At 34.1% G+C, this 12,232-nt stretch overlaps 1 protein-coding gene across 1 annotated transcript in view; it reads right to left on the bottom strand.

The window, feature by feature from the left end:
* The window catches only part of LOC139496005 (uncharacterized), a 57,392-nt gene extending 46,451 nt beyond the window's left edge, over nt 1-10,941 (bottom strand). Inside the window, exon 1 of the mRNA XM_071284442.1 lies at nt 10,843-10,941. The gene's annotated coding sequence lies outside the window, so the exon portion shown is untranslated. The remainder of the gene's footprint in view (nt 1-10,842) is intronic.
* Nucleotides 10,942-12,232: the final 1,291 nt, after the last annotated feature.

The following is a 12,232-nucleotide window of genomic DNA, read 5'->3' as shown; positions in this document are numbered from 1 at the left end:
CCGCCAAATTTTGTTTGTTTCGCAATATGTCGCTTAAATATTTCTCATGTTGTATCGTATAGTTTATGCGCTTTTAAATTTCACCCTGCTAAGCCGAACCATTTTCTTTGTAAGAGTTATCTCCCTATTCACGGTTTATCATCAGAATGCATCTCCTTCGTAACAAAAAAAGATATCGACAAAATTCTTTTTACAAATTGTTCGTTACATCTTCAGGAATTTTTGGCTAGTTTGGATCGAAGCGATTCGATGAAATTTTATAGGAGTTATCTACCTTTACAAAATAAATTTGTTGGTATATGTTTTCAACTCATCAACTATTAACCATATAACCCTGGAATTTTTTTATTTGAGGTCCCTAGGTCCTAACTTAGAAAGTTAGAACAAGGTCAAATGTCAAGGTCAAGTTCTAAATTTTGACTTTTTCCTGTTTTGAGATTTTCTCCGACACTTTTAAAGATATACATTAAAGAACAAGTGCAAAATGTTTGCTTTATTGTAATGAAGATATGTTACATTTGGTCTGATACAATTAAATGTCATCTTATAGGAGTTAGTGCCCCTGAACTGTCTTAATATAAGGTTATTTGATTATAACTTCAACTAAGTTCATTATAAAGCCATATGACCTTGTACAAAAGGTTAGGTGACATATGACCTTGAAAAATGACAACTGGAAGTGACCTTGAGAAAACCGGAAGTACATATTTTTGCACTTTTTTCATGTAAAAGTACTCAGTATCAATATATTTTGTCATATAGGTACATTAACTAATTACTCTTGACTAAAAATGACTTCCAACAAACCAGAAGTAGCCAATTATCTCCCATTTTACATACAAAAGTATATAGAAACTATATATTTTTGGAATCAGTGTGAAAGAAGCTATCATATGAGACCGGAAGTGACATTCATTTAACTGGAAGTAGCATATTATCTCCCTTATATCACTCAAAAATATAATTAAACCATTATTTATCGCATCAGTATGAAGAAACTATCTTCTTATCCAAATTTCTTTGATGTGAAAAGACTTTCAATTGTTCTCTGAACAATTGGTTTTTAATTTTATATTGTTTCTGTTAAATTGCGAACATCACTTTATAATCTCCTGTTTTAGGAGTTTTATACAGGACAGTGTAGGAACCAGTGTTACTTTACCTTCTCCTCTGAATGACGAAAACTGCTCAGAAGGCAGTGTGCACTACTGCAAGTAACATTCAGCAGACACGTTGTCCAAAGGAACAATTCGTGGCTAACCACAGCGTGAGTTACCTTTAAAACATTACAAATCGTGTATTTGCATCAGCGATGATCTGTTTTAATATATTTTCCTATGTTATTTAGAAGTTATGAATATTTAACCGTTCAAACTGTTCGTATCTGCGATTACGCAATTTAATTCAGACAGAACCCGACTTGTGCAAGAATATTCATCTATTTATTATTATACAGAACATTAACAGCTTTATATATTTACGAACTGTTTATCCGTATTTTAAAGGGCTTTTAATTATCTTTGAACGCATTGTAAAATTGTATCTATATTTGTATTTTCCGTTTTTTTAACAATTTGGATTGGTAGTGAAATAAAAGTAGACCCGTAACGTAGTTTCAACGACAACGTTTCGTGCTAATAAATTGACAACAACTTGTCTACACATCTCCTGGACAGGAAATACACAGAACATCGTTCGTAGCTGTTACCTTGACACTGCGCAACACAGCTTGTGCGTCCTAAGCAACATACCAACAACGTTGTTCAAACATTGCCTACAGTTAGTTGATTTACATCATGGATCCCAGACACGCGGAACAGCAAGGAGAGGTTCATCCCCTAGAGGGAGATGTCCCGGAAGAACTGCCGTCAAATACCACAAATTTAGATGAAAATGCCGAAACTAGGCGAGTGAGCGAACTAACTAATAAACAGCTGCGCCATGAGCGCATGATACGCCCGACGTCTTGTGTGGAAGTTTAATGCAATAATCATAAATAGTTTCTGAGAAAGTTTTAAGCAATTACCATTTATTGCTTTTGAGACACGGCTGGACATGTGAAACCCTCACCCTGTTTTTTTTACAAATATCACTAAAATAAAATTTTGAATCAAACCAAAAAGTATACAGATCTTAAGATTAATATAACAAAGAAGTGTGTACAGTTTCAAGCAATAATCATAAATTGTTTTTGAGACACGGCGCGACATGTAAAAAAAAACCTCCCTTTTTTTTTTTACAAAATACTCAATAACTCAAAAATAAAATTTTGAGTCATCACCCAAAAAGTATACAGATCTTTAGATTAATATAAAAAAGAAGTGTGTAAAGTTTTAAGCAATAATCATAAATCGTTTTTGAGATACGGCGCGACATGTAAAAAACCCTCCTCCTTTTTTACAAAATACTCAATAACTCAAAAATGAAATTTTGAATCATCAACAAAAAGTAACAGATATTAAGATTAATATAACTAAGAAGTGTGTAAAGTTTTAAGCAATAATCAAGAACCGTTTTTGAGATACGGTGCGACATGTGAAAAAAAAACACCCCTGTTTTAGTTACAAAGTGCCGTAACTCAAAAAGTGTAAATCTTATTTTCACCAAAAAGTATACAGATCATTTGACCATCATAAAAAACAACTATATTAAGTTTCATGAAATTTAGATAAGTCGTTCTCAAGTTACGGTGCGACATGTTTACGCCGGACAGACAGACGGACGGACAGACAGACAGACGGACGGACGGACGGACACCGGACATTTGCATACCATAATACGTCCCGTCAAAATTTTGACGGGCGTATAAAAATGGACAGGGAGCTTATATAGAGAAACGTGAAAAGTTCTATCTCGTCTTAGGCCCTTCGGTCAGACCTAGATTCGCAGTTATTGGAGACTACCAAGCCTAATAACGACCTCCAGGCATTGCTTACAGCACAATATAAAATTGTACAAGCCTGTTCTAATTATCGCAGGCTCACAGACGAGTACTTGACATTTCTTAAAAATACAAGAACGTTAGACAGCCTTCAAGACATTGATACGTGTAAGTTTTCAACGGATATTCGAATGTTAAAAGTTGACATAGCAATTGAAACCCTACACAACCATCGCCTCACCCTAACAAAGGCTAAATCTACAAAAACCAAGTCATCTAAAGACAAGAAAATCTTGCATAGTGGGGGATCCAATGTCTCTGACATGTCAATTCTTGCACGGAGGAAGCGTGCCAAAGCAGAGGCTGCCAGATCTCAGACAGGCTTTGCTAAAAAAAAGAGCATGTTTTTAAGCAGGAAGCAATGATAGAAGAACAGACTCTTTTCAAGCAAAATGAAATAAAGGACGAAGCCGAACAAGAAGCGATCAGAGCAGAGCAAGAAGCAATCAGAGCAGTTCAAGAGGCCATGCGTAGAAAAGCAGAGGCGGAGCAAGAGGTCATGCGTTGAAAAGCAGAGGCGGAGCAAGAGGCCAACGCTGAGGCTGCACACCTGAAAACTGAAATGAAATGTGAATACGATGACAGCCAAGCTCTTAGAGATCTCCCTGACGAAACGGAAGACCCTCTCCAGGGTTTACAAGATTTCATCAAAAAAACATCCTGTACCAGCTTCTGTAAAAGAAGTAACACGGCCTCAAAAGATAAGACAAAGTCCTGTTGAGATTGAGTCATGATGCACCAGCGTGCGTGCCATCCGTGGCACTGAACTTGCCGTCACAGACATCTGCTGTCTTTTCTTCAGAGACTTAATCACCAGAAGTTACCTTAATCCCAGATCTGGGAAATAGTAACTGGCATACAAACACTAAGTCTTTCAGCTGAACACCAAAAACAGGTTGTTAAAGAAGCGACCCCTGTATTACGCACAAAACAAGACGTAATAGAAGAGATCCTTGTTTCACACCAGCAACAAATCAATCCTACGTCGAAGGCTTACAAAGTTTATGGCAAAGACTGGATGAGCGATATGGTGTTCCAGAAATGTTAGAGGCTTCTCTCACAAGAAAACTTATCAATTGTCCTACCTTGAAGATAGCGCACGTCTATATGACTTGTCTGATATTCTATCAGAAATAGAATATTACAAGGAATTTCCCAAGATTGGATGTTTGCTTGCTTATTTCGACTCTTCGTGAGGAATAAATCCTATTGTGGAAAAACTGCTATAAGGACTCCAAGAAAAGGGGATGACAAGGGCTTCAAGATACGAGTCTAAATATGAAGTTGCTTTTCCACCTTTCACAGAATTATCTGCCTTCATCAGGAAAATTAGCAAATTGAAGAACGATCCTGGGTTCATTTTTGGGTCAAGAGTCACACCATCAACGTTCACAAGACAGCGGTCGAACAACGATCTGGAGAGACTGCACAGCAACAAAATCTGTGCATTATACACATACCGAACATTCGTTAAATTAATGTCGTTGGTTTATAGCTAAAACTATAGAGGAACGCGAGGAACTGTTGAGGCAAAGCAATCTTTGTTACAACTGCTGTGGTTCGACTATGCACAGAAGTCGTGATTGCTACGCAAGTATCAGTTGCATTTAATGCGGAAGTAAACATCACACCACCGCATTACACACAAATCGACTGTACCAACCCAAAGGTTTTACCGCCTAGATCAGTCGACGGCAGGGAGCTATTTGATACAGCCAACGGCGGAGAGTTACTAGAGTTAGCTGAAACCAAGCTAAGCTCTGTTAGTTCAACTTGCACAGATATCTGCAAAGATGGCAATAGTAATAAATCTTGTGCCAAGATACTTCCTGTGAATGTCTTTCACAAAATAATCAGGACAAAGTAATTATTGACGACCAAAGCAACCGCTCTCTCGCCGTTGCTGAATTCTTCAGACTTTTCAACGTACAGGAAGAAACAAAAGACTACATGTTATCCACATGCTCCAGCAGCAAGGCTACTTCCGGTAAACGAGGAAACGGCTTTGTCGTAAAGTCTGTACAAGACATTACTAAATTCAATTTGCTTGAACTGATTGAATGCTATAACATTCCCAATAATCGGAACGAAATTGATACACATGAGGATGTATTGCAATATCAACAATTGCAAGAACTACAAAAAGCATTATAACCGTTTACATGGGCAACCGAAAACGAAATCAGCGACTTTGATCGTCAGATTTCTAGAAGCCAAAAAGTTCATTTCGGAAGCAACACCACCAAAAGTGAATCATGTGAATGCCGACAAAGAAAAGTACATCCAATAACATTCAATTCCAAAGGAAAGCTTCAATTCGCCTTTGGACACGCAAGGACAAGAGGAAAGTTGAATAGTCAATTTCGACTTATGTAACAGAGAAAAGTAACATGGCACCGACTGGTATACTGTATGCCGTAAACGTAAAGGAAAGCGTTCGTTTTGCAAGACGTCCTCATTGGATCGCATATATGTGTCGAAAGGAGATTCTTCCAGCAGAACTACAGCCCTTTAAATGGATCTTAGATCGCCGCGATTTCGTCAGAAACACCACCTTGAACAACTGATGTTCTTAAACCCTGCTGACTACCATCGACGATTGCCAAATAAATTGATCACAAAATGTAACAAAACGGGTCTTAATATTAATTTGATACAAAACAAAAAACCATAAACTTTGCAAACATGTTAAACATGAAAAAAATAGTACACCATATCCCGATTTCGACAATTAATGTCTCGTCAGTGATGTTAGGGATCAAAACGGTATTTTAAGGCCATATAATTTACATCAATTTAGGATAGACTCTTGAATTAAGAGTCAACATAGGATTAACGGATTATATTAACTTGAAGGGAAATATAATACCAGCTCAAATGAAAAAATATAAACAAGTCTAAATTGAGAACGATGTTCAAACCTATGATTTGAAAAAAAACCGCAATGTTTATACGTGAACTTGTAAAACAAATTTCTCGTTGTAGAGGGGTCTAAATACAGCACAAACAACAATTTTCAAAAAGACCAAAAGAGTGAAAAATATATTTTAACAAAAATTTTAGCTACTACGAAACGACACGATACGAATTTGTTTATTATAGTGACATAATTCACAAGTAACTTTTTGGGATTCGAGCGTCACTGATGAGACTTTTGTAGACGAAACGCGCGTCTAGTGTATATATACAAAATGTTGTCCCGGTATCTATGATGAGTTTATTTATTCTCCACTATAGACAAATATTTTTCTATTCTTTAATAACACTCTCATTTTTCTAAAAACACCTTTAAACCCCCTTTGCTATATTATATATAAATTTATCTATAAATTGTCTTTATTTTATTGTTATCATTGATAGTATTTTTTTACATACATACTAGTATTCGTTAAAAATGTTTTCAAAGCTGGTAATTTTATTTTTGAATTTAGGGAGACGTATTTACAGTGCTCTTGTTGCTTAATCCTAGTTAATAGTTATTGAATCTTTTGTATATTTCGTATTTATGTCTCTAACCTTATAGCTTTATACATAACGATTTCAATACTAAAATATGTTTGTAGTAGGCCATCGGAAGCTGAATTATCAGTTCGTTCAGTAGTTTATAGCGATGGACACAGTGCATGCAATGTTGTCTCGATATCCTGACAGCATGAACTCGAATCCCGGTGAGGGAAGAACAAAAGTTTTCTACCGCAAATTATTATAAAAGCAAGAGTAGTATACCGCTGTTTGGAATTCATAAATTGATTGGGGAAAAAACAATTCCGGGTTACAAACTAAAACTGAGGGGAACACATCAAATATTAGAAGAGAACTACGACACAACAGAAACACAACATTAAAATGTAACACACAAAGGAACGAACTATAATATAACAATGGCCATTTTCCTGACTTGGTACAGGACATTATATGAAAAAAATGGTGGGTTGAACCTGGTAATGTGGCTAGCCAAACCTCCCGCTTTTATTGCAATGTTAAATGTAACATTAAAATAACATTACATGACAGGTCCACAATACAAATAAATGTGAGAACATATAGGACAGAGAAACACACGAAAAATATCTAATAAAAGGTACAAGGTTTAAAATTTAATAAGCCAGGAGCGCGTTTCGTACACACAAGACTTACGAGTGAACATTATTTTGCTGATATTTAGAGTAGTTATATAATTAAAAGCGTACACATCTTATCAGCATTGTGACAACTTTGGAATGAAAGGTGCCGATGTTCATCTGTCAGTTTCACAGTAGAGATCTGTTATGACACCGTCCTGTGTAGATGTAGTTGTGTCTAAGAAAGATATTTTAGAGTTGGAAATTTTATATGTAAATATTTTTGACTGGTGGTCGTTGTTTTCATGTCTGGTAAAATCATCCAGTTTTTGTTCGGATTAAATCCATTTCATGTAGTATGTTAGCGAGACCGAACAGCCATTCAATGGCCATTGATGTGACTACACCTGCAAGCCCGATCACCCCGTAATTCGACATTTAAGATCACATGGAAACGTCTAAGCTGATTTCAAAAACCTTACAATTCCTATCCAAGCCCCACAATGATTTGATCAGGAAAGGTTTTGGATAAGAAAGTAAAGGAAAGTTTTCACAGAGAGCTTTAATGAAGAAAATAGAATGAGTCACTAAATTTCTCTTCTATCACTCATTACTCTAAAATCACTCATTTTCCTGCTATCACTTGTTTCTTGTTACTCAGGCATTGGTACATGCCTCTTACAGTTTTAAGGAATTTATTCCTCGTCACAAAAATCAATGATGAACAAAATACGACCGTATTGATTCGTGATGTATAAAGATAAAAAAATATTATCACGGTTTGACAACCACATGTCAAGATAGATTCATTTGACCTCTTACTGATGATGGTTATTAGTTATCCGAAATATTTAACATTCTATCGTTTTTGTTGTTGGTGATGTTTTACCCTTCAAGACTTGTTATATATTAGGTTTTGTAGTGTACTGTTTTATAATTATATGATCCATCGGGCCATAAAATTAATTGGTAATTGCATTAATCTTTGCTAGAAACGTAGATGGCAACCAATTGGTTTAAGATATATAACCTACATTTGGGTACATCCAGAAAAAAAAACATATACGCAAGAGGTATCTATTCATAGACGATACTGATTTCAATAAAAATGATGTTATTCAAAATCTAAAAAAATTCTGAACGTACCGTGCAGTTTGGCGTGTCATAGCAGAGCATTTACTGCATCGATTTATTTCTCGTTAAAAATACACATACTGTAGAAATGAATTTCACCGAAAACTTTAACCAATCTGATATTTCAAAACGTTATGCATTTTATAGCTTATGTTCTAATTGATAGCAATACATTTTATGTTCAGGTAATATTTAGTTTATTCTTGTATTAAAAATTTCTGCTCTAACTTGAAACAAAGATGAAATATTATATGTTATTCAGATCTCAGACAGGGTATATACTGTGACATTCCCGGCTTAGAGTTTATATCCAATGAGCCGAAGGGATGTTATTTTCCACTGCAGGAATGTGTTGAACATTCACAATGCAGCATGTATATTCATTACATGTGCATTGTCTCCTTAATATTTTGTGGTAATCCATTTCAATGCACTTTTTTGATCTTGACATATTTTTTTTTCGTTAAAAAATAGTGTCAATAAAGTCTTTAGATATCATATTTTGTGTTTGTAATTGTGTGTGGCTTTGTTTTTTACAGCACATATATTGAAAACCAAACCTAATATGTTCGGCATACGTGACGTATTTTCATATTTGCTGTGAACATAATTTTCTTGTGTAAGTAATAATTTAAAATAACACTTTCAACATTAAATTTAAGTATTAAAAGTATAAATTGCTCGGTTTTGTATTAAACATGAATTATTGACTGAAGCACGTCATTATTTTCCCTCTGTGAGCCTCTGACATGTCTTAGTGTTCTGTATAGCTTTTGACTATGTAACATAGTAACCGGTGTTATGATGACGTTTTTTGAAGTTCCAATTTGGGACAGAAACGTCGTATATACCCCGGCAGCTTCCTGAATATATATACTGACATCTCTGAGTTGTTATCCAATCACAAACCTCGACACATTTGTAATCCGTAATATAACTTATTATTACAATACTGAATTTCTAAACGTCTGTTACATGTTAATTCTTCAATTGGTTAGATTTTTTATTCAATCATAGCAGTTGAAAGTTTTGTGTAGACAATATCAATACAGTTATTATGGCTAGTGGTATAAAAGGAATTATATATATATAAATAAAAACTTAGTCTTTGATTATTATTGTTTTCTCATTTATTTGTTTCGGAATTTAATTTGCGTTTTCGACAGGGGTCCGCCTCCGTTGAAGAACCGTTGTTTGCCGTTGGTAGTTGTCTCCCTTTTGCTCCGGTTGTTGTCTCTTTCACACATTCCCACGTTTCTCTCTCTCTCTCTCTCTCTCTCTCTCTCCCTCTCTCTGATATATTTTTCACTGATATATTTTTCTCAAAAAAACCGATACAGTTGATTTAAACGTATTAAATTCATATTCGTGCTAGTCCGTAAAGTGGTTTAACATAACTATATTGAACAATTAACAAAGTATTATGATATTGAGAATTAAAAAAGATCAATAATTTGTCACATTTTCTTTTATCAAAATGCACAATGCACTCACCTTTATTCTTCATATGAAAACATACATTTATGTGCAATACCAAGTACACAAAAGAAGACTGAGCATCGATCGTATTGTCAGATTAACTATTTTTAAATGGCTTCATAAGGTATGTAGGCATGAAGGATTTAAATAAACAGTGTATTCAAAAAGTGGGAAAATATTTTTGATGTAACCTTGGTTCTTTTATTATCGAGATCTAGAAAGAATCGAATGAAATATTTTAAATACACACGAATATAAAGATATAATGAAAAACAGATGACGATGAATGTGTTACACTTGTGTTTATGACCATTCTGTACACTTTTTTCTTTTGAATTATTTTGGGTTTTTTTGGTCTTGATTAAAGCCTATCAAATTTCTCAATCGTAAAAAAAATAGTATCTCCTTATTAAAAATTACAATTGACGCTTACATTGAAGTGTTAAAACTGAGTAACACATACCTTTATATTGGTCGTCTTATTCAAATTGCGTTAAAATGCTGATATCGAGTCCAGCGTGTTAGAATGCCGTTATAGAGTCCAGAATTGTCAACCAGATCGATTTCTACTTTTCGGCTGAACACGCATTTTTAAATGCATCGACATAGTTTATTATCAGGTGATTAAGGAAATTCATCGTGTCTATATGATTAAAGATAATTTGATGATAAGATATCAAACCAAAGCTGTACAAAAGAACGGGACAAAAAGATATAATTACTACTATAAAACAACGGAGATTCAGATGGCTAGGAAACACCTTAAGAAAAGACCAGGTTAAACTCACCAGAAAAGCTCTGAAATGGACACCACCTGAAGGTACAAGAAACAGAGGAAGACCAAAAGAAATATGGAGAAGGACAATTGAAAGTGAATTTAAAAGCATGGCAAAGTCCTGGGTGAAGTGGAGAGACGTTGTATCAGCCTTATATGCCAGCCGGCATGAAGAGGATTAGTTAGTTAGTTATATGATTTAATTAAGTTTCTATGTTTTCAAATATAAGAAAAATATGTATTTTCCTTTAACGTTTGCAAAATGTTTCAACATTGAAGATATTTTAAGGCTTAATATTTTTTTTCGCGTTGAAAAGTGCAAGTGTAAGTTTATTTTTCAATGTAGTTTTACAGTGCGAATAACAGCTAATCAAGCATTCATTATCCTGCTTAACTAATAAAAAAACAATATAAGAAACAATTTTGTTTTTTTAGAAGAGTAACAAGCTTACCTTGTGTAGATAATTTATATAAACATAAATAGTGATAAAAATGTGGTGTTGATCGGATCCTTTTGTTAGCGTAATATGTGTGTATTGAACGTTTAAAAAACCAATTTCATATCTTTATAAGATAGTTTTCAATATATTTTAATTACATTTTAAACTAGGTCAACATCAAGGTGTTCTCCGAATTACCTAACAAAGAATAACGAAGGGTTGTATTAGGTAGAAAACCTCGGAATTTCACTCTACATCCAATTGAATAATATGGTCCACATATTTTTTAAACCAACTCTATTAGATGTATTAACTATTAATATCTCTACCAAACTCATTTTGGAATTTACTGCACCTAAATGGAAATACGTTGATACATTTATATGGTTATCGTGTAAACAGTAAAATTACAGAAATACTGAACTCCGAGGAAACAAAGCGATAATTAATGTTTTTGTATTGTAAAGTAAAACAGCATTGATAATCAGATTCATATGATCTTAATTGATAACGGTAAAACTATAGAATGCTTATGTTAATGACTGTCATTTGATAAGGATCATAGTAGAATTGTCGATAATTTGTTTTACTTTTTCTGTCCATTTCAACCACATACACAAAAGACAGGAAGAAATTGTAAATTGTTTGTGGAGGGAGTTTTATTTAAGTAAATAAGGAATTATATACACAACGTATAATAAAGCTATCTACATCCGTGAATAGCAGCAAATATAACATTATTATATAAAGATCTTTTATTCTGCTTATCATTGACTACTATTAGTAATCAAAGTTACCAGGATTATAATTTAGTGTGCCATACGCGCGTTTTGTCTACATTAGACTCATCAGTGACGCTCAAATATTTATAAAAAGTGAATATCAATTATATGGTCACTTTTATAAATTTCATGTTACAAAACTTTGAATTTTTCGAAAAACTACGGATTTTGTTATCCCAAGAATAGATTACCTTAGCCGTATTTGGCACAATTGTTTTGGAAGTTTGGGTCCCCAATGCTCTTCAACTTTAAACTTGTTTGGCTTTAGAACTATTTTGATCTGAGCGTCACTGATGAGTCTTATGTAGACGAACTGCGCATCTTGCGTATTAAATTTTAATGGTACCTTTGATAACTATCTGATAACTTCCGATGATGCCCTCGTTGACGAACTGTCAATCTGCATAGACTTTTGCAATTCTTCTTCACAATCTGTGAACAAATCTAGTAAAAAATATGTCTGTCAAAATGATTCAACCTTCTCAATAGTACTGCGCAATAAGATAAAAGAAATAAACAATACTTTATGAGAAAACACATAATCCACAACAAAAGTCAATGGAATTCATTAAAAAACAAATACTTGTTGTACCTAAAATGGTCATATTCCTACATGTATA

Source organism: Mytilus edulis, chromosome 11 (genome assembly GCF_963676685.1).
Source record: "Mytilus edulis chromosome 11, xbMytEdul2.2, whole genome shotgun sequence".
Classification (NCBI taxonomy): Eukaryota; Metazoa; Mollusca; class Bivalvia; order Mytilida; family Mytilidae; genus Mytilus; species Mytilus edulis.
This window is presented reverse-complemented; position numbering and strand designations above follow the sequence as displayed.